The 27,419-nt window shown below is 38.6% G+C and overlaps 1 long non-coding RNA gene and 1 other non-coding gene across 2 annotated transcripts in view; both read left to right on the forward strand.

Annotated features, from left to right (window-relative positions):
• LOC122686614 overlaps window positions 1–27,419 on the forward strand; it is a 546,075-nt gene that overhangs the window by 32,489 nt on the left and 486,167 nt on the right. The window lies entirely within an intron of this gene.
• Window positions 3,359–3,430, forward strand: TRNAC-GCA. The gene has a single exon. It is a non-coding gene; the product is annotated as a tRNA-Cys (tRNA).

Genomic DNA, 27,419 nt, shown 5'->3' on the forward strand with positions numbered 1-27,419 from the left:
TTTTATATCACATTTTTCTCGATTTGAGGAAACTTTAGTCCTGAGAGGTCTGAGAGCTGTGGTTTCTGGTTTCTTCAAGGGCTCCCTTTACCTGCAACTCTTCGTTTAGGGCTTTGTATGGTGTCTCAAAGCTCTCATCATGCCACAATAACATTCCCACCTCCCTTTCCTTCTTAATTTTTCTTGCTAGTGCCTATAGTTTTATATACATATATATATATGTATATATATATACATATACATATATATACATGTATTAGATGTATTAGATGAAATATGTATTTATTTTTATGGTTTCTGTTTTCATTTAAGGTTAGTTCCTTCCACCAGCTAGATAAGTAGAGAAACTTCTGTCTTCCTTGTTCGCTGATACATCCTGGACAGAGCTAGGTACATCATAAGCACTCAGTAAACATTTGCAGAATGCTGTGAAAATTGCTTGGATGCAGTAATGCCAGTCTCGCAAATTATGAGAAGTTTTTTCAGGTTTCCCAGGTTCCACAAACTTCAAAGAAAACTAGAGCAGGGATGACAGAGTCTAACTCCCCAGCCTCTCAAATTTCACTATTTAAAAACTGCAAAAAGTTTTCCTTAGGTGGGAGATAGACACTGCAAGCAGCTTCCAGGCAAACTGTTTCTTTATGATGGAGATAGACATCTTTAAGTTATGCAAATGTAAAGAAAAGTCTTGGAGTCCAGATATGGGTCAAAGGAGCTTGCAGTGCTTTGGGGATGAGAATAAAAGGGCACAGTGATTCAAGGCAGAGGTACCACTTGGTCTGCTTGAAAGAGAAAGAGACTAGAGGTCTTTTTTGTGGAGACAACATAGAACATTATAAAAGATATCAAAACATAGGAGTGGCCCATATTAACCTCTGAAGCAGGGCTTATATTTTATACTTACCCCAACTTTTTCTATAGTTTTAACAGAAAGGAAAACCAGTCAGCAACAAAACAACCGTTCTGTGTACATGGTGATGTAGTTGGGGCTTGAAGTTGCACCTTGGTAAGGCAATGACTGTACTCTTAACTTGTTTAAGAATGGGCTTAACCCAGTAACTGAGGTTCCCAGCATCACAGCAAGGAAGGGATGACAGCTGTGCTGTGCTTTAGGTAAAAAAGGTTGCTAGGTTGAAAAAAATTGCCTCTCAGTTTACTCATTAATCCTACTTGGAGAAATCTATGAACATGAATTATTTTATATTCTAGAGGATTATCATTTAGTGTCCAAACTTGAAGCACCAGGCAGAGTCTGTTGGAGGACTGAAAGATACTTTGGAAGCTATGTGTCCATCTATTTTAATACACTGTGCAGTGATCATCATAAGAGGTTAACAAGAAAAAAATCAAGCATGACTGTAGAAAAAAAATTACTGTATTCAGTGGTGCCAGTCTACGACATTCTAAAAAGATGGTACAGTGGAAGAAGTAACACAGTGGCATCAGATTATTCCTTATTTCTGCATATAGTAAAAAAAAAAAAAAGAAAGAAAGAAAGAAAGAGAAAGTATCTGTTGAAAAGGGGAAATAACAGAATCCAATAATATAAGTTCCAATAACAATGAAGCCTTTTCAAAACTCGGTGCCTGGTGAACAAATATTGCAACTCCAAAGGGGAAAACAGATTTAACAACATGGAAAAGAAACCCGTGATGCCTGAAATAAGTAAAGAAGGCTGACCTGTATGTGTAAATAAACTGACACATACTCTTTTTGAGAAGTAATTAAGGAGAAAACAAGGATTGCAGAAAAAGATTAACTATGACAATGAAAGAAAAATCCTAAACCAGTTAATACTATTGATGAACTAAAAATATTTCTGGAGGCTATGAAGAGCAGTAATAAAGCAACAATGAACCAAAATGTCTCCCATCATGGATAAAACATATAAACTAATTATAGTACAAGAGAAAATGACAGGCCTAGAAAATAGGTTAAGGAAATTTAGTATACAAATATAGGTAACTGAAAATTCAATGATGTAGAAAGTCTCATTTGAGGAATAATTAAATTTTTTTTCTTGATCTGGACCATCAAAGACAATAAAAATGTTTTTGGCTATGTTAACTGAAACATAAAAAAGCATTAAGATAAAACTGAAACTTAAAATGTGCTTCAGATAACTGATACAAACTTGTTACTTAAAAATACTTTTCTGCCAGTTTTATATGTGAAGTTATGAATACTCAGATGGTAAAATACACCTGCAGTGCAGGAGACCTGGGTTTGATCCCTGGGTTGGGAGGATTCCCTGGAGGAGGGCATGGCAACCCACTCCAGTATTCTTGCCTGGAGAATCCCCATGGACAGAGGAGTCTGGTGTGCTACAGTCCATGGGGGTTGCAAAGAGTTGGACATGAGTGACTAAGCACACATGAATACTTAAGAGTTCATGTGAGAAACTGTCAAGTGGGGAAAAAGACTTTAGAACCTTAATTGTCCAGAGAGTAATGTCATACTCCCTTTTTGTGTGTAGGAAGACAGAAAAACTCAAAATGAGAGGAGAGGGAAAGTTTACAGCAGAAGCTTCTACAAAATATTCATGAAACATTCTTTCCTACACTTTGAAAATCACAGTATGCAGTGAAAGAAAATGTTGACAGGAAATGAGTTGTGTGTGTGAAGGACATGGAGCCAAAAAAAAAGCTGATGAATACTCGTTTTCACACAAGAAAAAAATAAGCAGTAAATGATCATTAAAAACATATGTTTTGGTAACTATTGATATGTAAATTAAATTTTAAGATATAATTGAATTGGCAAAGTAAATTAAATAAGATTCATGATTTTAGAAGTTTGTGCATATGTAGGTCAATGATATTCAGAAGCAATATGAAAATACAGCTTAATTACATATAACTTTTAGATTCACATGTGTGTATATCTTTATAGAGAGGTGTGTATAGGTAAACATATGTATATGCATGTATATGTGTATATATACATACCTATATATACACATAGAGAAAGATATTTTCTGATTAGAAAAATAAGTAAATGACCCTTTAATCACATTTTAAATTCTACTCTACTAATATTTGTTTTTCCTTGGCACTTTTCTATTCCTTTCTTTATGTATGAGGTATAATCCTGAAAGTGATACTACAGAAAAGGAGGACAAAGAATTGGGATGAAAATATCACAGGGCACTAAAATAACTCCACTACTGTTTGGGCTCTGGCCATGCTGGCTTGACTCCAAAACACGTTTCCTTGAGGCGAGTGTCCCTGAAATGCTCTGGGAAAAACTGGAGATGGTTTAAAATCATAGCCTTGAAATTCATCCTAAACAAATTTGATCTTTTCAAAGAGAACATGCTCCTGAAGAGATTTTACAGATGGTAGCAGACTTAGAGGCCTTCCAGGTGGCTCAGCTGGTAAAGTGTCTGCCTGCAATGCAGGAGACCCAGGTTCGATCCCTGGGTCGGGAAAGATCCCCTGGGGAAGAAAATGGCAACCCACTCCAGTACTCTTGTCTGGAAAATTCTATGGATGAAGGAACTTGGTAGGCTACAGTCCATAGGGTCTCAAGGAGTCAGACATGACTGAGCAACTTCACTTTCATTTTTTCATCAGACTTAGAAAGTTTTTAGTGATAAAGCAGTAATTCAAATATAAGCTTGAGGTGGATTCTAAATGGTAACAAATTTGGAGAGAGCGGAATTGAAAAAACAAAATAGAATCTAATAGCTTAATTTATGATAATAAATTTCATGAAGGGAACACAAAAAATGTAAGAGATAGAGCCATTCTGAGGAATTCCTTTATCTGCTGTTTCAGATATATTGACTCTATGTGCTGTCAGTTTCCAGATTTGAGCTCATCTAAGAATGTGAATTTAATTCTTACAGAAACTTTCCCATAGTTTGAGAAAATTAGCTACCTGTTTTGACTAACTCTTCACTGCAAAAAAATTTCTCATTCTTTGTGAATTTACTTCTGTCACTTACACAGGATACAGCAAGAGTACCATTTTCTGAAATCAGAAGAAATAATAGGCTCTATTACAATAGGAAACATAGACAGTATGTTCTTAAAATGATATAGATATTGTATTATTGAAAAATTAAATAGTGCACAAAATTTCTAAACAAAGCAAGACTCTATAATGGTCTTAAAAGTGCATCTGCTATATTTTAATACAACTTTGATTCTGTTTTGTATCTGTCCTTCAACTTGGAATGAGGATGCTCTGTGGGTAGAAAAGATACTTATGGAATAAAAATTAGAACAAATGAAACTTTCTTCAGATATCCTGGAATGAAAGGAGTTGAAGGGAAAAAGTTAGTTTCCAAAAAACTACAAAAGCATGCTTATCCTGCTGAGGAAAAGATTCATGGTTACAGATTATGTGTTTGAGTTTGAAAGTGCTAAGCAAACCTTAGCAAAAGTGTAGAAATATTGGTCCAAAGAGATTTAAAAGGAAATCTTGAGTCATAAAAGAACATTGAGGAGATTCATAAAGACAGACATGTAGTAACAAGTCATAAGATGAAATTTGTCTGTACCATCAACACATATGCTCAATAAAGTTGCCTGGGAATTTTATAGAAAATGCAAATTACAGTGGAATTAAAAAGCTAAAAAAGTTGAAATAATTATAAGAAAAAAGGCAAATGTGAACTGCTGTTTGATACATGAGGAATAGTAGAGATGGGTTTCATTGTTCTTGTACCAGAAACAGCTTCAAACTCATTGTATGGCTTGCATCCATTGCATTTGGGGTAGAGTAGATTGATGCTTAGCACCGAAGAATTGATGCAATACTTTGGTCACCTGATGCGAAGAGCCAACTCATTAGAAAAGACCCTGATGCTGGGAACGATTGAGGGCTAGAGGAGAAGGGGATGATAGAGAATGCTTGGATGGCATCACCAACTCAATGGATATGAGTTTGAGCAGACTCTGGGAGATAGTGAAGGACAGGGAAGCCTGGCCTTCTGCAGTCTATGGGGTTGGAAATTCGGACACGACTTAGCAACTGAACAAGATTGATGCTTTTCTCACAGAACAGGGAGCTTGTCCTGGGATCCAAAGACCTCAGCTCTTTGCTGTTAGCTGAGCCATTTGGTTCTGACCTTTGTGAATTTTCGTCTTAAACTTATAAAATGAAGGAGTAGGGCTAGATGATTTCTCAGATTCTTCTTGGATGCAGTCCTGAGTGTCTTATCTGTATTTCATTTGACTAAACTTGAATAATGACCATGTTAAGAAAAACTGATGTGGACAGGCTGGATTTTGTTCATGAGACCAATAAAAAGATTCTCAAAAAGAAGGCTCTTCGTATTGCCTTCTAGAGTCAGTAATGGTTCAAGAGTATTCTTCTTTTCAAATAATCATAGAAGTAAATTATGGGTTCTCTGCATGACACAGTACTTAACATAACCATTTAGATTATTCCATTGCAAACTGTTTCAGCCCCAGCTGGTTAAACCTCTCTCAATCTTCTCTGGTGGGGCTCCAAGGTTCAGTGTTCTGGTATTTAAAAATCAAAACTGAACACTTGGCAGCCACTGATCATGAATTGAATTCTTTGCATAGATCCTAAAACCAAAATACCATACTTGTTTTCATCACTCAGATCTTTTAAGCTGGGTCAAGTTTTATAAGAAGCTTTTTTCATTTAGCCTTGACTCTTAAAGCTCCATCAAAATGCCCCATTCTCGCTGGCTTCCCAGAGCTCCTAAATTTGTGTTGGTTTAATGCTTGCTTGTTTTAAGGTTGCTCCCACTGATATTCTCTTCCACACACACGAAGGAAGTCTGTTAACCTCCTTGTCCTTTCCAACAACCTCAAAATATCCCTGCTCTGTTGGTATTATCTTCTTCCACTCCCAGTGGCCTGATCTGGTCATCATGAAAGGATGAAGAAGGCACTTCAAATGCAAATAGATAAAAGTCAGGGTTTAGATCATTACAAACACTGGACTAGAATTTTGACTGATCTTTCTTATAGCCAAATATATGTGTTTATCAGTATATAGAGGGAGAAATGTATTAGATCTTTGGGGAAACAACTTTGTGTGGCATTAGGTTCTGAGTGACATTTCTGGAGTGTGACATCACACTGAAAAATGTCCCCCAATACAGTACATTTTTGAGTCTACAGTCCCCTCAATGTAAGTTAAGGACAGAGAGCTCAAGTGGAACTTAGTGAAAGAATTTCTGGGGACTAAGACAAATACAAGCATATGAAGTTTTGTATGATCTGATCTGGCCAAATCTACAGAAAAATGGACTGTTCTTCAAACATTATTCCATTTTTGCTCTCTCAGCTAGGGTTTTGGTATAAGTTGGGCAGCAAACTGTTTGAGGTTACTCAGGTATTTACCTGTGATCCCTAAATATTATGAAGAGGATTCCACACTTGTTCAAATTCCACTCTTTATTTCCCATATACTTTCTCTCCTACTGCAGAGCTGTCAGACCTATTTCTCTCAGAGTTCTTTCCGAAAAACTTGTTTTCCAGTCTTAGCCTCTGTACCTCTTTTCTAATTTTGCACCATTGAATTCCAAATAATGAACCTGGCAAAGGCAGAATCCTTCTTGGAAGGCAGGGAAGGGGGAGTAGATAGACAGGATCCTTAGCAAGGTTAGTGGTTAAGAGCCAGCCTGTTATTAATTTTTATTCAGTCACACATACATTATTTTTTTAAAATTTATAATGATGTAGTGTGACATGTATTGTTTTTCTGTTTACATGCAGGAAACAAAGTCTCCGAGAGTTTATAGAATTTTCTCAGAGTCTCATAACTAGAAACTGCTTCAGCAGACATTGTGAACCCTGGTCTTGTAAGAGCCTGGAGGGCAAGTTTTCTGTGGGACTGGTTAAGGTCAAATCCATTCCCTATAAAGAGTGGATTAGCCAATGGTAATGCTGATACCCTTTTAGCAAAATGGGTGGACGGGTCCTGACTCAGGACCTCACTGGTTTCAATGACTTGACTACTTATACATAGGTTTAGGAACCTTCCACATACATACAAACCTAAATGAATGTAATGTATAGCAAAGCACTGTACAATTATCACACATATACTTAATACAGAAGTTATATCACAGTCTTGCATTTTCCATTCAGGTATATTAGCACAGATAGTTCCATGTTTAGGGGTCCTCAAGATCACTCAGTTTGCTAAAAGGGTTCACAGAACTCAGAAAAACTGTTATAGTAATTGTTTATTGCAGCCACAGGATACAGATTAAAATCAGCAAAGGCAGAAGGGTCACAAATTGGAGAGGAGAGACCAGAATCAATTTCTAGTTGTCCTTTCCCAGTGGAGTCACTTGGCAGAGCTTAATTCTCCCAGCAATGACAGGACAGATACACACAGTGCATTGCCTATCAGGGAACTCACTCAAGCATTAATGTCTAGAGTTGCTATTGCAGGTTGGTCAAATCAGTCAATCTTAAAGGAAAACAACCCTGTACATTCATTGGAAAGACTAATTCTGAAGCTGAAGCTGCAATACTTTGGCCATCTGATATGAAGAACCAACTCATTGGAAAAGACCCTGGTACTGGGAAAGATTGAAGGCAAAAGGAGAAGGGGGCAGCAGAGGATAAGATGGCTAGATAGTACCACTGACTCAATGAACATGAATTTGAGCAAACTTTGGAAGACAGTGAAGGACAGGGGAGCCTGGCGTGCTGCAGTCCATGAGGTCCCAAAGAGTTGGATAGGACTCGCGCATGTGACTGACTTTAGTTATTTCATCTCTAGCTACCCCCAGAAGTCATACTGATTCAGCATGGCCCAGACCCCAACTATAAATCACATTGATCAACTATCTGGCAAGTCCCAAAGCCACAGGTATATAAACACTCTTATCAGGCAAGATATTTCAAGAGTCTGAAGGATAGATATCTCCCAGTAGCTGGTCAAGGGCCATTAATTTTTTGGGAAGGTACAAGATTAGACTATCCCAAACCTGCTAACTTAACTCTTTACTGCACAGTTAAGATAAATCTAATAGGTATATGCAGAAATGAGATGAAATAGAATTGGCCACCTAAAATGTAGCTTCTTAGAGAAATTTTAATCACTTATATAGTAGCTGATTTGGGACATAAAATTTGATTTTCCAATAGAAAGTGTTACTCAACACAATAATTGAGAGAAAATGTAATCTTTCAGAATATTTTATGTTTGTAAGAAAAATCATTTAAAGGCAGAGTTTAAATAGACCAGTGGTTTTAAAGATTATGATTCAAGATTCCTGAGTCACCACTGGATTCGGGAGTTTCGAAAAGGGGACTTGGTGGGTGAATGGGCAGGCTTGTGAGTACCTACTGTTCTTTCAACCAGAGCAGCTGTGTTTCAAACTATTTTCCTGATTTATACTTCTGGGTAAAAGCTTGTCTGAAGAAAAGGTACTTGGGTTTAAAAATGCAAAACAGAATTGAAAACCAATTGTTACAGGTTTAATTGTGCCTCTCAAAAACATTATATTGAATCTGAACCTCCAATGCCTCAGAAAGTGACCTTTTTTGGAAATAGGGCTGTTGCAGTTATAATTAAAGTCAAGATGAGGTCATACTTCAGTGGGCAGTATGGAGTGGGCCCTTAATCTAATCTGACTGGTGTCCTTGTAAGAAGAGAAGAAAGATGCTCAGGGAGAAGGCAGTCATGTGAAGACAGAGGCAGGGACAGGAGCAGCTACAAACCAAGGAGCCCTGAGGAATCCTGGGAAACACCAGAAGCCAGAAGCAGCCAGGAAGGATTCGCCTCTCTGTTTCAGAGGGAGTGTGGCCCTGCTAATACTTGGATTTTGCACTTCTAACACTCTGTACTGTGAGACAATAAATTTTTGTTATTTTAAGCCACCCAATTTGTGGTGCTATGTTACGACAACGTTAGAAAACTAATGCACTGACTAGTCTGATTTCATTCAATTGATCAAAAATTAAGAGGTTAGGCAGCTTACTGAAGACTGAGAGTACCAAAGAGATCTACTATGTATCTGTTCAAAAAATATGCTGTAATTCTGTGTGTTTTAAATGGATCACATTATTTAGTTAGCAACAACAACAACAAAATATATTTTTATAGCTAAAACTCAAGGTTTCTTAAGTAGTCTTTATCAAATCATCATATTGTACACCTTAAATATATAAAATTTTTGTCAATTATATATCAATACATTTGGGGAGGGGAGACATAGCCTGGCTGATACAATTAGGCTCCTGAAAGCAGTGCAGATTTTTGCAACTGCAATTGAGGAATGGAACTATGTAGCAGTCTTTCTGGCCTGAGTTAAAAGAAAACTGACTAGTAGGTTCTTAATCCATTCAAGTACTTATTCATTATTATTTTCACTAGAGGGAAAAAGAACTGTGTGTGGGGGTGGAAGTAGAGAATAGTGTTTTCAATAGTTGAGTTTTTTTAGTGGAATAAGCAAAGCACATGCAAGAAAAAAGAAAGTCGTAGTCCTTAATTAGATGTTACTCAGGAGACGCGGGTTTGATGCCTGGGTCAGGAAGATCCCCTGGAGGAGGGCATGGCTACCTAATCTAGTATTCTTGTCTGAAAAAATCCCAAGGACAGAGGCGCCTGGAGGGCTACAGTCCCCGGGGTTGCAGAGTCAAACATGAATGAAGCAACTGAGAACAGCAGCCGTTTTTGGAATTTATCTAATCTTTAAACTTAACCTTTGAATCAATTACCCATGACTGTATTGCAATCCAGCCCAAAACTCTATGGCTTAACAGAAGCAACATACTGTTGTTGTATCTGCAGGAGGTTAGGCTTGGTTGGAGTGTCTCTGCTTCAAGTGTCTTTCAGGCTCCTTAGATCAGCAGGATGGTATTAGAGAATACTTTTCTCATAACAATGGAAGAGGTGTAAGAGGGCAGGTGAAAAGGTGAACATGAAGTTTCTTAAGGCCTAGGCTGTAGGCTGGCATACTGCTATTCCAGCCCTGCATCACTGGGCAAAGCAAGTCACACATTGTGTTAGCTAGGGCTGCTGTAGCAAAGTACTGTAGACCAGGTAGCTTAAAACTATGGAGATTTATTGTCTCACTGTTCTGGAGCATCAAAGTCCAAAATCAAGGAATTCCATTAGACCAACCTCATCCGTTTTGACCACTCTGGCCATCAGAATTTTTTTGTTTGTTTGGCTGTGCTGGGTCTTAGTTATGGCAGGTGCCATATCTTCTGTCTTCACTGTGGCACATGTGGACTCTGAGTTGAGGCATGTGGGATCTAGTTCCCTGGCCAGGGGTGGAACCTGCATTAGGAGCTCAGAGTCTTGGCCACTGGGCCACCAGGGAAGTCCCTGGCATCAGAATCTTAAGGCAGTGTGAGAGAGGCCATCAGGTCCTGCTGTTCATACTTAGAAATTAAAAGAGCTTAACTCAGGATTTTATGAAGAAACCAAAGAAGGTGTTAATAAGACTATAGCTCCACCATGAGTAGAAGGTTGGGAAAGATAGCCCCAATATTTTGTAGTACTGCCTGTTGAGAGTTTTTTTCTCACCCTTTGAATCTTGCTTCAATTTGTGGAAAGCAGTGTTGTATAAATTCTGAATCTTAGGACTCCAAAGCCTTGCAGCTTTCATCTTTTCTATCTCAGAATGTTCCCTAAGACTACCATGTGAGGAAACTGATCTATATGCTGGAGGAGAATGTGTGGAGGAAAACCATGGTTGCCCAGGTGATAGCCCATGACAGCCAGAGTCATGTCAGGGTGGCAAAGTGAAAAGTTCTGGTCCCATCTTGGTCATCTTCTTTGTGCCCTACATTCTCTAGTCTCATACCAGTTGCCCCCAAATCTCTGCTTCAGGCTTTATTTTATATAAATGATAAGAAAGATTTTACTGTTTTCCTTTGCAAGAGCTCAAGTTATAAAACTTTAATAACAAAAATTTTAATTGATTGATTGATTGGAGAAATCCTCTTTGAATGAAGGGTGGCTTCCTGAAGTTTTCTGCTGTGCTAACATGAACAGGTAATTCTGTGTTCCCTCCGCAAGATCAGCACACTCTTCAGTTCAGTGTTGGGAAGGGCATTTATACTCTTGGAGGGAAGAGTAATTTCCTGTTTGTTGTCTGAGCTGGAAAAAGATCTCTTCTTGTGCCAAGAACATCACATACATTTCATCTTGTCTGATAATTCTGATTTGTGGTGACTGCCTGGAGTAATATTAAGAAATATTGCAAAACCACATCCAGGTTCAGTTATAACTGATTGCCGATGTCTTTCCTGGAGAGGAAAGAGGCAATTGGTACACCTTCCATTGTATTTCCTACCATTGGCCATGGTACTTTCTCTGAAAACAATTAAACGGCTCCTTTCCTCTAATAGTAGCAACACTAGGGGATTTCTGTTTAATCACTTTGTACCTAGTAGGCATAGTTTATAAAGTTATATTAGCTAGCCTAGATAGAGCTTAATAAGATTCACTGATAACTGACATCATTAGAGATAGTAATCTCATCTAAAGTGCAAAGGCTATTATTTTGGTCATTCTTATTTATGCAGTTTCTTTAACAATCATGTATAGTGGTTACTTAGTTATTTAATCCATGACAATATTTTTTGCAATAAACAATATTTTTAAACTATAAAATAAAGCTACAAGGATAAAATTGCAGAAGTCTGTAAGAGTTAAATTGAGAGGTGAGGGTTACCCAACTATGGCCAATGGCTAATGGGCCAAATTCAATCTACCACCTGTTTTTTGTTTTTGTTTGTTTTTTTGGCTGTGCCAGGCAGCATGCGGGCACCCCAATCAGGGATCAAACCTGTGCCCCCTGCAGTGGAAGCATGGAGTCTCAACCTCTGGACCACCAAGGAGGTCCCATCTGTTTTTATAAATAAAATTTTATTGGAACATAGCCATCGGCCTATAGCTGTTTTTGCACCAGGATAAAAGGATCCAGTAGCTGCAGTGGAGACCTTATAGCCTACAAAACCTGAGATATTTACTATCCGACCTACTACAGAGAAAGTTTGCCTACCCCTGATGAATTGAAATGGTTAAGGAACTAATGTTTATTGACTGCTTTCAATATTCAGGGAACTAGAATGGACATAACCCTTTGTTGGGCTCTTTCCTACTGAAAAATGTTAGCACAAGCAGTGTAGCCCAAGTAGTAGTTTTTAATCCTGTGTGCATATTAAAATTAACTGAGTAGAGTTGTTAAAACTATTAATACTGGGATATGACCCATGTGAGATATGCATATTTTTGAAAGCTGTCAGCTGAGTCTGATGTGCTGTAAGGTTACAAAGCATTGATCAGTGTTATTATTTTACACTTCAGCTGTTTGCTCTTACAGAGGTTAGATGGTATAACTAGCCTGTTTGACTTACAGTGGTTCAAATATGATAGAAAGTAAATCTGAAATAGCTTAACAAAATGGAATATAAAAATTTCTGGGAATGTCCGGTACTAATTCAGACTGAGCCATTTTAAAGTCCCAAGCCGAAAGAATTTTTGCTGATCCAATTTTCTTATTTGTAAAGCATCATCATTTCATCCACATATCTCCAGATTCAAAACTAATAGTCAGGCTAACAAAAAAGTTATTTAAGTCTATTTTTGTGTGTGTGTGCCTTACTTTCTTAACACTCTTGAATCATTTACTTCAGAAAATAAATCCTGATATAGCTATATTCTGTCTTGCAGTTAGAAATCTTGTTGACATTGAAATACTACTTAGAAAGTACTTGAAAAATGGGTAGAATACAAGAGGATTTAATTTTGGCTAGATAAAGACAATTTTTTTCTAGTTCAACATGTGGCAAATTATAATGGGTATCCCAGGAATAGTGGCCCAGGAAGCTCATTCACAGCTCTGGTTCTAAGGATATCTACACTCATTGTCCTGTTTAGTGCACCACTGACTTTATGAGTTTAAGTAGTAATTTTGATAAGGCATATACCAAATTTTTTCATAGACATCTGAAAGTAAGACTTCTGTGAATTACTGGAATTACACAAAGGCAGAAGTTATTTATAGATGGAGAAACTCACACTTTAAGATGCTTATTCCAAAGATGTATCTTGAGAATTTTCTAGGCAGATTAGTGCACCAATAGTAAAAATTATACATTTATAATTTAATTTTTACCAGCCTAGCAACTAGTTCAAGCATATGTGGAGATGAAAATTTCCATCCATTTTGCCAAATCACACTTCATCAACCTGAAAGATCTGTCTTGGCCCCACCCCACCCTATTTGGTGCCAGTTCTTCTTCACTACTATGTTCTTCTTCACTACTATCTTCTCAAAGCCTGAAATTTCCTCTCCCATCAAACTAGGAAAACTTGAAAATCTCTTGGCTAGAGATATTCTTACAGATCCTTAACAAAATTCTGATAGATTATAATGATGAGAAGAATCCATCTTATTTTTTTTTAAGTTATGCTCTCTTTATACTCTTCTGTTCTTACTTTCTGTGGACTTGGCAATGCCACCATGAAAACCAATCTGTTCATCCTCATCTGAGAATATCCGTTTTCTACTGAGACTAGTTTTTCTTTAAATGATGCATGCATTTTTCTTTGCAGAAGTCTGCAAAATCCTGGGTCTGCGTCCCTAAAGTGTCTCTATCTTGGAGCAGGACCTCAGACTGTATCAGAAGTAACGTTCTCCACAGTGAGAGAATAACATTCTCTTGGTATATATATATATATATATATATGTATATATATATATATATACTGTACACATGTTCAGTCGCTAAGTCATGTCCAACTCTGTATGACCACATGGACTGTAACCTGCCAGGCTCCTCCATCCATAGGATTTTTTTAGGCAAGAATACTGAAGTAGATTGCCATTTCCTTCTCCAGGGAATTTTCCAGATCCATGGATTAAACCTGTGTCTCCTGCATTGGCAGGCAGATTCTTTACCAGTGAGCCACCTGGGAATATGTGTGTGTGTGTGTGTGTGTGTGGTATGTGTACATATATGTATATGCATATATATATATAATTTCTTTTTTTATACTCTTATTCCCATTTGCACAGTGTAAAAAAGCACAGTGATAACACAGGAAAGAAACTTGTATTTATTTAGTATCTAATATATGCAAAGCCTTGATAAGCACCTCACATATGTTATTTAATTGTCATAAGAAGTCATCATACAGGTATCGTTTCTGTTTTTACTGATGAGTAGGTGGATTTTCAAGGTCATAAACTGGTAAACAATCTGTTTTTTATAGTCCTATGTAACTAACAAGTGATCAATTAACATTAATTATAAATCAGTGGATTCTTATTTAATGAGCTTTTGCTCATTAAATTTGGAAATCACTTTTCATTTTTTCATATATGCCTCAGGATGCATCACAGGCATTTATGAATGAGTAATTTCCACCTCCATATGAGGAATGTGGTAACTTTCCAAAAATATCTACATACCCAGAGTAGCTTCCCACCACCTCCTAAGAGTAAGTTAGGTTTCTTTATGATGTCCCTCTGAAACTAAGCCCTTTTTCTTTAGTTGAAGGGTGCAGCTTTGAAAATGACTGCAGTTTGATGTCTTACAACTTATTGCAGTTCTCTGCAAGTTCAGACATTTTCTGCAGCGAACAGAGAGTACAAATGTAGCTAAGTGTTAATTAAAAAGAACATCTTGAGTGTAAACATTAAAAATTGATCACCTTCTGTGAGCAATTCAATTTATGAGCATTAACATATTCTAAGCTGATGTCTTGAGTTTTACTAGAACATCTCTTGGTGCAAAATGAAGGAAAAGAAGGAAGAACCCTTAACATGAATATATTTAAATCCCTCTCTTCCCAGTCTGGAGAAGGCAATGACACCCCACTCCAGTACTCTTGCCTGGAAAATCCCATGGACGGAGGAGCCTGGTGGGCTGCAGTCCATGGGGTCGCTAAGAGTCAGTCGGACATGACTGAGCAACTTCACTTTCACTTTTCACTTTCATGCATTGGAGAAGGAAATCGCAACCCACTCCAGTGTTCTTGCCTGGAGAATCCCAGGGGCGGGGGAGCCTGGTGGGCTGCTGTCTATGGGGTTGCAGAGTCAGACATGACTGAAGTGACTTAGCAGCAGCAGCTTCCCAGTGACAGTGGGTGTGTAAATTCTAAGGCCAGAGATATGGGTACTTCAGTGTTGCTCTAACTGAAGCAGCTGAAGAGCAGCGGCTTCCCAATGTCCCTGGCCCCCCACCCCTCATGGTCGAATTCACACTATCAATTCTGCATTGTTGTAATTGTTTTTGGCAAAGTGGGAGACCTGTGGAGTGGCTCCGACAGCTTTCCTTTCCTTTTGGGTTATACTAAATCATTAATGAGTGCATTTATTTATTGAATTTTCAGCTTGTTCAGTAAGGTGTAGCAGAGTGTGCATATGAGAGAATGAAGAAAAGAATAAATTAAGTTTCATCACCAAAGTCAGCCAACTGTCTCCGTGAGCTTAATTAAGGGAATAATTTTTTTCCCTTTAGTTCCAGAGTCTGTTTTCAATGTCAAGATCCTGATGCTGCATTTTGAAAATATTACTAAATACAGTTAGTGTCGTCAAAAATGAGAACTCAGGGGAATTTCTTGTGGGTTTCTCTTTAGGTCCCTTAACGTGTCCTATCTTTTATTGAGTCCCTTCCCTAGTCCTGGGAGTCTAGTGACTCAGGGCTTTTCTGATGCTCCCTGCCTGCTCAAAGCTCCATGCAGTCATTCTGTACATGTCTTCTTCCCTCCTTCCTACTCCTCCAAAAATTCATTGATTCTCTACTCCACTCCTTTAGCATTTCATTCTAATAGGAAATCTGATTTATCTGTGGCAGGTATGAGCAGCTGATGATGACTTTTCAAGGAGATACAAAGGTGCCTGCTTTTAAAAAGTATTAAGTGACTTCAATTTTGAGAGATGAGAAATCTTCAAAATCCTATTGTGTAGAGTGTCTTAGAACTGAATCTGCCATGTCTTTTTAATGCTTGACTGTTGTATGGGCGAGATGAAAATAAGTTCAGAAAAAATTTTTCTTTTTAATTTTAAAATTTTTATTTATTTTTGGCTATGTTGTGTCTTCATTGCTTCGCGGGCTTTTCTCTAGGTGCTGCAAGTGGGGGCTACCCTCTAGTTGTAGTTTGTGGGCTTCTCATGGCAGTGGCCTCTCTGGTGGAGCATGGGCTCTGGGGTGCGAGGGTTTCAGTACTTGTGGCACTTGGGCTCAGTGGTTGTGGTTTCTGGGCTCAATCGTGATGTACAGGCTTAGCTGCTCTGTGGCATGTGCTGCTGCTGCTGCTGCCGCTTCAGTCGTGTCCGACTCTGTGCGACCCCATAGATGGCAGCCCACCAGGCGTGTGAGATCTTCCCAAATCAGGAATCGAACCCATGTGTCCTGCATTGACAGGCAGCTTCTTTACCACTGAACCACCAGGGAAGCCCCCTCAAAATTCTTAACTAGATTTATCTTATAATAATCAAGAAGGGGTTTTAGAATGGGCTTGGAAAAGAATTTTAGGCTTTTTAAAAAATTTTGCTTCATGTAAAAATGAGGGTAATATTTTAATGAAGACATTGTGTTTCAGTGTCTGTATATGTGATCATAGACTGCATTATGTGTAGCAAATGGTAAGATTTAAATTTTAAAATAAAACTCTACCTAATAGCTCATCAAAATAAAAGTGTATTGAGTGCTGATGGACTCTGGCCTATTTTCAGCAGGTAACTTAGTGGAGGGCTTGCAAAGGTGTAATTGTTGGTGTCATTCTTCAAACCCCAGCACAAAAACAACAAGACAGTATCCAAGTGAAATTCTAGTGTACTAAAAATATAACGAAGTTTGAAAAAGAGAGTTTAATTTTATTAAATTGTCAAGAACATAAAGTGAAGTAATTTATTTTAACATAGACTTAATAATCAGTGAAATTTTAAGATAAATAGTATTTTAAATGTTTCAATGCAAACTAAATATTTCTTTGGAATGTTTTAGGGTAATGGAGCAAAAAATGAATTCTGTTCCCCAAATCCTGCAGCTTTAAGGACCACTTTCATAGCAGTACAGAGAATATATCATTAAAAAATGGTGGCAGTTTTATGTATTTTATTTTGGTTCTGGACTCCTGTGTATTTATGAGAAAAAGGAATCTGGATAAAAGAGATCTTTCTGTCCATTGTCTGATAAATACCTATGTGTGATTATTGTTGTAACCATTTCCAGATATTTTTGCCAAGTTTCCAAAAAATATGCATTAATACTGCAAAATACTGCAAAGTATGCAAAAAAATACTGCATTAAAAATGATTCAAGATTCTTAAAAAGTCTGATTATACTATTAACTTATCAAAAATTTGCATATGAAAATTAAACTCTAGCTGGATAATAAAATTTATGCTATGATTTTGATTCCTCAAAAAAGATAATTACACAGGTTCATAATTTCCCACTGGGCATTTTTCAGTTGGCATCTTAAGGGACTAGTACTGATTACAGTGGTGTTGGCATGAGGGGTCTGGATTCAGGGAGAGCAGGAATCAGAAGTGTGCATCGTTGTTAGAACGACATTCCAAGTACCAAATCAGTCACTTTGTAGCTGATCAACCTTAGAACACCACTGCAAAATGGGGCCACTTCACAGAAATTGTAGGAGCAGCACAGGAAGCTACATGAGGAACCATATTATGCCAATTAGTAATTATAACCTGGAAAAGAGTAAGGGAAAAACAAGGCAAGTCAATTTTGTCCTCCCCACCACCCATCCCACTAAACCATCTTGGTCAAGGATTATTTGTGCCTCAAACAGACAGTTATCCAGAATAGCTGATATTGAACAATGAGGATACTTTTCAGTTGTGACTGAAAGCAACTCATTAATCTTAAGGAAAAAAAAAAGGAATTCATTGGTTCATGCAACTAGAAAGCCTTGGAGATGCTAGAAAAGATGTCATGAGGAATCGTCATCTTTTTCAGCATTTCTTGGCTCTTCGTCCTCTGTGGTATCTTCATGCTCAGGCAAGCCTCCCCCAAATGGTGGTGGGAACGGTCCCAACAATTCCCAACCTTGTAAAGTCCCTTCGTGCTTGAGATCTCAGAAGGGCAGAGACTCTCAATTCTCTTATCAGTCTCCAGAAAGGTAAACCACCAAGGGTGGGTTTTGTGCAACAGCCTCCCCCTTCACCACTAGGAAGAGATGGGACAGTTCCTAAAACAAGAACATCCAAAAGGGTGATGGGCAGACAAAAGTTGTCTGACATCTAGTACTCTGGTTCAAGTGAAAAAAAAAAAAAGACCCTATTCTATAAGGGGTAAAGAGGAATGTCATAGGGTTAGAAACGGGAAATGAGATACAACAGGGCCACAAAGAAATTGGAACTGCAAAGTCTCCCCTGTAGCTAAGTGGGGTTGAATTTCCCACTTTTATGTTCCCATAGCATCCTGAACTTTCCCTATCATAACATTTGTGGCATTTATCATAATCAGTTCCTCTCAGTCCTTTTTGAAGAATCAAGCCTATGAAGGTGTGGGCTTTTATTGTCCCATCTGCTGTTGAATCCCTAGCATCTATGGTAATATAGGGATCCTAGTAGGTTTAGCAAATATTTGACTAAGTGGATAAATAAATGAGGTTGCTCACTTTGTCTCTCATGGTGCTAGATAACCCATCATTCGTGTACATCTGCTCCATTTATATGCTCTCCCTGCTATATGTTGGTGTCTTTGTTATCTCATATATACTTATCATTGGCTTTGCCCTGCTATATCAGTAATTTGGCCCTGATTTTGTCTGTTCTTTTGGCTCTAGAGTCTCTCAGTTTCTCAACTGTAAATTTAAGGAGAATAAGAAACATTTGGGTCATTGTCCGTGCTTTATCTAAGCAACTGCGGGTGGGGCTGGGGATATGTTGTCACAAACTATGTAGAGCTGCATAACCCATCTCTTCAGCAAGGACTCTAGTTGTAACTATATTCATCCCTCAAGTGATCTATAGAGGAAAAGTGATATAATCAATCTGTCTCAAATCAGACTTTAGTAAATGAAACATATCCATGAAAGTCTTATTTACTAGCTCCCATTCTCTTAAAAGCTATACGTGTTCTAGTGTCTTGAATAATATTCAAGTCTACTATAGGAAGTAGATCTTTCATATATCATAACTATGACTTTTCCTCTCATCTATTCATATATTAATAAGTGTTGGTAGTTCCTGCTTAGGCAATAGAGTCTAGACTATACTCTAGATGTAGAAGAAGTTACATATTGACTGTGTCCTTGAGAACCTTACAAGGGAATCAATCATTCATTCCGTCAATATTGATTGAGCTTTGAGTTCCTAGAATATGTTAGGAGCCATGCAAGAAAGTGGGGGTGAATGAGATAGACAGTCCCTAGTTTGCACAGTCCCTGGTTACCTTAGTGGGAAAGATAAACAATTAAAATAATTATTATAATATTCATGAAAGCTGTAAAAGAGAGAAAAACTTTAAGGAAGCAAATAAGTAGCGGACTTAACTTCAGCTAGGGGACTAGGAAAGTCTTCCTGAAAAAGTGGAGTAAAGGTAGGCATGGGAAGAGGAATAAGGACTTTATAAAAGGAAAAAAATGGAATGATAAATATCTCAGGCACGGAGTCATGTGAAGAGGAGTAGAGGAACTGAAAGGAAACACATACACACACATGCCATATAGTAATCAGGGTTTTAGGAGAGACACTTTCATTTTTTTTTTTTTTTTGTATGTTTATTTTATTTATTTATTTTTTCAGTGGGTTTTGTCATACATTGATATGAATCAGCCATAGATTTACACGTATTCCCCATCCCGATCCCCCCTCCCACCTCCCTCTCCACCCGATTCCTCTGGGTCTTCCCAGTGCACCAGGCCTGAGCGCTTGTCTCATGCATCCCACCTGGGCTGGTGATCTGTTTCACCATAGATAGTATACATGCTGTTCTTTTGAAACATCCCACCCTCACCTTCTCCCACAGAGTTCAAAAGTCTGTTCTGTATTTCTGGAGACACTTTCATTTTAAGAAAAAGATATCCCATTATGTGTAGCTTTGTTATGTTGTTATGCTTTTCTCATTTACTATGCATCATGGAAATCAATCCAAATCAATTGGTAAAGATCTAATTCAAATGCATACTTTTAATGACTGCTTACTATTCCATGTTGTGGATATGCTGCAGTTTATTCAACTCTTCACAAATGGGTGGGTCTTTCTTTGATTCCATCTTTTGCCACTAAAAGAATATTGTGTAAACATCATATTCTTAAATGTACTGGAAATTTTTGTTTCCTAGGAGTGTTGTTGCTGGACCTAAGATGCATGTAATTAAAAATCATACAATAGTGAAAAGCTGAAAGCTTGTCCTGTAAGATCAGGAACAAGACAAGGATGCTTATTCTTCCCACTTTTATTTAGTATAGTACTGGAAGCCCTAGCCAGAGTGATTAGACAAGGAAGAGAAATAAAAGACATCTAAATTGGGAAGGAAGAAGTAAAACTATCACTGTTTGTAGGTGACATATTAGATGTAGAAAACCCTAAAAATTTCGCCAAAAAACTGTTAGAACTAGTAAGTGAATTCATTAAAGTTGCATGATACAAAATCAGTATACAAAAATCTGTTGCATTTCTATACAGGCATAATGAACTCTCAGAATAATTAAGAAAACAATGGCATTTACAATTACATAAAAAGAATAAAATAAATTTCAGGTGGTGCAGTAAAGAATCTGCCTGTCATACAGGAGATGTGGGTTTGATCCCTGGGTCAGGAAGATCCCCTGGAGACGGAAATTGCAACTCACCCTGATATTCTTGCCTGGGAAATCCCACGGATAGAGGAGCCTGGTGGGCCAGAGTTCATCGGGTCACAAAGAGTCAGACATGAAAACATGTAAGATGTTAATGAAAGTAATTGAAGACACAAATAAATAGAAAGATATTCTGTGCTCATGAGTTGAAAGAATTAATATTGTTGAAATGCCAATGCTACTATAGTACTGACCACAGTTAGTATCGCGTATTTGAAAGTTGCTATGAGATTAAGTCTTAAAATTTCTCATAAAAAGAAATGAATGGTGTATTTACTGTGGTAATCATTTCAGGATATATAAAAATACTGAATCATTATGTTGTACACCTGAAATTAGTATAATGTTATATGTCAACTTTTTGTTGTTGTTGTTTAGTTGCTGAGTCGTGTCCCACTCTTTGGGAGCCCATGGACTGTAGCCTGCCAGGCTCCTCTGTCCATGGGATTTCCTAGGCAAGAATACTGGAGCGGTTTGCTGTTTGCTTCTCTAGGAGATCTTCCTGACCCAGGGATCAAACCCAAGTCTCCTGCATTGCAGATGAATTCTTTACCACTGAGCCATCTAGGAAGCCATATATGTCAACTGTGTGCTCATTCTCTCTGTCGTGTCTGACTCTGAGACCCTTTGAACTGTAGCCCACGAGGCTCCTCTGTTCCTGGGATTTTTCAAGCAGGAATACTGGAGTGGGTTGCCATTTCCATCTCCAGGGGATCTTCCCAACCTAGGGATGGAACCTGCATCTCCTGAGTCTCCTGCCCTGCAGGCAGTTTCTTTACCGCTGAGCTGTTGAGGAAGCCCCATACGTCAACTATACCTCAGTAAAAAAATAACACATACAAATTGCCCCCCCCAAAGCTAGCATTTGTGTTTTCACCAATTTGGTTGGAAATTCTTTTTTATGACATCCCTAACAGCAATAGATACCATCAACTTTTTAAGTTATTATTAATTTAGTGATTGTTAGTTGCTTTATTTGTAGTGCTCTCAGTTCTTTGGAGAATAAAGGTCCTTTCGTATGCATACTCAATTTTACTTTCCAAACTGTTATTAGCTTTTCCTTTTAAGCATAACTGTTTTATTTTAAGAATCTTTATTTAGGATATATTTTGCCCATTCCCAGTTATTATCTCCTTAAATTTAAATATGCATGTTCCTTTCATCTTCATCTTTCCTTTTCCTGTGGTCTTTCTTGTTAATTTACTGTCTGGTTGTAGATTTATCTCCAGTATGCTTCTCATTGGGAGTTCTCTGAACTCCTGCTTTTGGGCAAATATTTCTCCTTTGATCTGTTTAGGCACCTTGGATGGCTTTAGGATTCTTGAGTTCTGTCCTTTACTCTCCATCAGTTGAAAGTGGTCTGTCATTTTCTGGGTCCCTCTGTTGTGTGTAGATGAGAAGCCAAGCTTTTCTGATGATTTGTTTTGAACTTAATCTTTCTTTCATAAAACGCTTGTAAGAGTTTTTCATAAGTGCAGGAATTTTACCTGCATATGCCAAATGTGTGTCCTGCTGGGAACTTAGCCCTTTACATCTATTCTCTTCCATCAACTCAGGGACATTATTTTTCTTTTATGTGCACAATTACTTCCTCTTCTGAATCTGTAAGTTTTTTCTCCTGGAATTCCTGGAATTATGTCCCCTGGATCTGTGTATCTAGTCTTATGTTTTCTCTCATAATATCTAGTCCTTTGTAAATGTTTTTTTCTTTTTTTGGTCCCACTTGATGTTCTAGGTTACTCATTTAGTTCTCTTTTTTATCTTTTAAGTGTGAGAATCGGAGATTTTCTTTCCCAAATGTCCTTTTTAGGGGAATATGTGATGAAATTGAATTTCTTCCATGTACTGCTATTACTGTCGTTGTGATGACAGATAGTGGTGGTGGTAATGGTAGTAGCAGCGGTAGTAACAATAGTAGTATTTCGGTTTGGATTGATATCTGTCTTCTTTTACAGTTCCATTTTGTTAGAAATTCTCTCCTGGATTTTTTAAGATTTATTTGTTTGTTTCTTGTCTGTGAGGGGTCTGTTGCTGCCAATGCAGGCTTTCTCTAGTTGTGGAGAGTGGGGCCTGCTCTCTATCTAGCTGCAGTGCACGGCTTCTTATTGCAGCGTCTTCTCTTGTGGAGCACGAGCTCTAGGCACGTGGGCTTCAGTAGGTGTGGCTCATGGGCTCTAGAATGTGGGCTCAGGAGGTGTGGTGCACAGGCTTAGTTGCTCCGTGGCGTGTGGGATCTTCCTGGGCCAGGGATTGAACCAGTGTCCCTTGCATTGCAAGATGGATTCTTAACGACTAGACCACCAGGGAAGCCCTCTTCTGGTGTTTTAACCAAACTTCTTCTCTTGGGTTGTGACTCTCTTGGATAGGTTTCTTGTTTTCTTTGTCTTGCAGCTGGGTTATGGGGACTAAATCTCTCTCCTCCTAGGTCCCTTTGGGTTTAAAGGCAAACACTTGGTCTGTCTCAGAGGCAAAGAGGATTCAATCCCAAGGAATTAGTTGTAAGGATGATATGAAATTCAGCTGAATAAAACTTAATATATTCATTTCTAAAAATTCAGGAGTAAGTTCCAAATAATTTCCCACTTAAATATTATTCTCGATGTGCCACTGTGCCTGCAGTTGTGACAGTTTTTATCTGATAGTACAAGCTCCAAACAAAGCAGTGACTCCAGGGACCGTCTTCAGTCCAGCCTTCACTGCTGACTGTCGAGGATGGGCCGTTCCCTGGCCTTGGCATGCCCCAGTTTCTTCATCTTTTACAAGGGATAATAATACTTGTTCTACTTCCTTCACAGAGTTGTTGTGAGACTAAAGTGAAACAGCAGAACAAAGTTAAAGTGGTATAAAATATACAGTGTTGATGTTTTCATAGAACATTGGCTGAGTGCATTTTAAAATGGGAAAATGGAAAATTCTTTTCTATGTGAGGTCTCTATATTTTATGGATCTACATTCTACTATTAAAGTCTTCTTGCTTCTTTGTTTTTTTTATTAGTTGGAGGCTAATTACTTTACAATATTGTAGTGGGTTTTGTCATACATTGACTTGAATTAGCCATGGATTTACATGTATTCCCCATCCCAATCCCCCCTCAGTTCTAATGAGATGGATGAAACTGGAGCCTATTATACAGAGGGCTTCTTTGTTTTAACTTGAAAAGAAAGAGGAAAAAAAAAAACAAAACTAATGTGTGGTAACTTTTTGCTAGATAGCAAGTACTCTTGTACAGATTATCTCAAAAAGTAAGGGTTGTTCCCATTTCACAGATGAGAAAACCTTAGTCAGTTCCAGAGTGAGAATTTTACCTCTCTTCTCCTGACTCCCACGACATGTTGGTACTTGTTTTGCTGTCACTGGAGCCCAGGACAGATGCTCCCTCACTCTGATTTCGGCTGTGCCCTGCTGTCGCTGGGCTGATGCACATTTGTTGACATTTGTATACACGGCTGCCTTAGAACTGCTCTCTAATTAACGTCATTACGTCTCATCTTCTCAGTCACGCCCTATCTTCATTTCGTTTCTGTCTCCCGCCTCCCCTACACTGGCAAACTTAGTGATGACGTTTCTATACTTGGTCTCTCCCTTCCTTCTTTTGCTCTTTCTCCACAAAGCACTGTATGGCATTTATTTTCTGTCTCCATTGAAGCTGCTTTCTGCAAGGTCATTAGTAGCCTCCATGTCCTTTAAACTAAGGGACACTTCAGTAATTACCTCACTTCACTTTTCAGCACCACTTTGTAGCACTAACAACACTCTCCTTCTGGACAAATTTCTAGGAGTCTTACTCTCCTGGTTTGTCTCCTCCCTCCCTCTCCAGTAGGATTTCCCTGCATTTTCCAAAGGCTCCTTTTCTTCTCTAACATTTTTAAATATAGCCCTTCTTCTGGGTTCTGGTTATTTGTGCTCAACCACTCTCTCAGAGAGACTGTAGAATTGAAAGCTATATGCTGATGATACTGGAATCATTTTATCCACTCCAGATTTTAGTTTGGACTTCCAAACACAGATGTCCAAACTACTGGACATCTCTACTTAGTGGCCTCTTGGGTGTCTCAACTTCACTAGGTCTGCAATTAAACATCTTATGTCTCCTTGTGGGGTAGCTCGTCTCGGGCGGGTAGCTCGTGTTGGTCGCTGACATATTAATATTAATAACATATTAAAAAGCAGAGACCAGAAACTATAAAACTCCTAGAGGAGAACATAGGCAAAACACTCTCCGACATAAATCACAGCAAGATCCTCTATGACCCACCTCCCAGAATATTGGAAATAAAAGCAAAACTAAACAAATGGGACCTAATGAAACTTAAAAGCTTTTGCACTACAAAGGAAACTATAAGTAAGGTGAAAAGACAGCCCTCAGATTGGGAGAAAATAATAGCAAATGAAGAAACAGACAAAGGGTTAATCTCAAAAATATACAAGCAACTCCTGAAGCTCAATTGCAGAAAAATAAATGACCCAATCAAAAAATGGGCCAAAGAACTAAACAGACATTTCTCCAAAGAAGACATACAGATGGCTAACAAACACATGAAAAGATGCTCAACATCACTCATTATTAGAGAAATGCAAATCAAAACCACAATGAGGTACCATTACACGCCAGTCAGGATGGCTGCCATCCAAAAGTCTACAAGCAATAAATGCTGGAGAGGGTGTGGAGAAAAGGGAACCCTCTTACACTGTTGGTGGGAATGCAAACTAGTACAGCCGCTATGGAGAACAGTGTGGAGATTTCTTAAAAAACTGGAAATAGAACTGCCATATGACCCAGCAATCCCACTTCTGGGCATACACACTGAGGAAACCAGATCTGAAAGAGACACGTGCACCCCAATGTTCATTGCAGCACTGTTTATAATAGCCAGGACATGGAAGCAACCTAGATGCCCATCAGCAGATGAATGGATAAGGAAGCTGTGGTACATATACACCATGGAATATTACTCAGCCATTAAAAAGAATTCATTTGAACCAGTCCTAATGAGATGGATGAAGCTGGAGCCCATTATACAGAGTGAAGTAAGCCAGAAAGATAAAGAACATTACAGCATACTAACACATATATATGGAATTTAGAAAGGTGATAACGATAACCCTATATGCAAAACAGAAAAAGAGACACAGAAATACAGAACAGACTTTTGAACTTTGTGGGGGAATGTGAGGGTGGGATATTTCAAAAGAACAGCATGTATACTATCTATGGTGAAACAGATCACCAGCCCAGGTGGGATGCATGAGACAAGTGCTCCGGCCTGGTGCACTGGGAAGACCCAGAGGAATCGGGTGGAGAGGGAGGTGGGAGGGGGGATCGGGATTGGGAATACATGTAAATCCATGGCTGATTCATATCAATGTATGACAAAACCCACTGGAAAAAAAAAAAAAAAAAAAAGCAAACAAGACAGTAGCAAAAAAAAAAAAAAAAAGCAGAGACATTACGTTGCCAACAAAGGTCCGTCTAGTCAAGGCTCTGGTTTTTCCCATGGTCATGTATGGATGTGAGAGTTGGACTGTGAAGAAAACTGAGCATTGAAAAATTGATGCTTTTGAACTGTGGTGTTGGAGAAGACTCTTGAGAGTCCCTTGGACTGCAAGGAGATACAACCAGTCCACCCTAAAGGAGATCAGTCCTGGGTGTTCATGGGAAGGACTGATGCTGAACCTGAAACTCCAGTACTTTGGCCACCTCATGCGAAGAGTTGACTCATTGGAAAAGACCCTGATGCTGGGAGGGATTGGGGGCAGGAGGAGAAGGGGATGACAGAGGATGAGATGACTGGATGGCATCACTGACTCGATGGACATGAGTTTGAGTAAACTCCGGGAGTTGGTGATGGACAGGGAGGCCTGGTGCTGCAGTTCATGATGTCTCATAGAGTTGGACACGACTGAGCGACTGAACTGAACTGAACTGATGTCTCCTTGTAAACAGAAGTGTTACCTACCCACCTCCTTAGATGAAAAGCTTGGGAGTTTTTTTTTTTTTTTTCTCTCTCCCTCATCACCCACTTTAAATCATCCCCCAGAATTCTGACCAATATTTGACAGATCTGTTTTTTTCCTTTCGTCATTGTAGCCACCATCCAGTCCAGGCAACCGCTGCCTGCTTACTGCTTTTGTTTCTCTCCAATTCATTTTCCATTCTGCATCCAGAATGAGCTTCCTAAACTACAGATCTAGAGGGAACCAGCAAGCAAGTGGGGGCCTAGCTGATTCTTTCAGATCCACATGGAGAAAGTTAACAGAAACATCAGTTATAAGCAAGGTGACAAATTCACTCAGCTGTGGTTGAATGCTAATTTATGAAAGGCAAAGTGATTGTCTTGATGAATTTTAGTTTGGATACCACTGGGTGAGAATATGGGAAACTGTAGCCAGATACAGGTGCAATGCTGGACACCGCCTACAACGCAGGAGATATGTGTTCTATCCCTGAATCAGGAAGATCCCTTCAATAAGGAAATGGCAATCCATTCCAGTTTTCTTGCCTAGGAAATCCCGTGGACCAAGGAGCCTGGTAGGCTACAGTCCATGGGGTTGCAAGAGTCAGACACAACTTAGCGACTAAACCACCACCGCCACTTAATTTAGTTTTAGAAACTCAAGCATCACTGACTCCCTAGCTGCTTGTTAACATCCTAATTATCAGTTAACACCTTCAGA

This window comes from Cervus elaphus, chromosome 30, assembly GCF_910594005.1.
Source record: "Cervus elaphus chromosome 30, mCerEla1.1, whole genome shotgun sequence".
Lineage (NCBI taxonomy): Eukaryota > Metazoa > Chordata > Mammalia > Artiodactyla > Cervidae > Cervus > Cervus elaphus.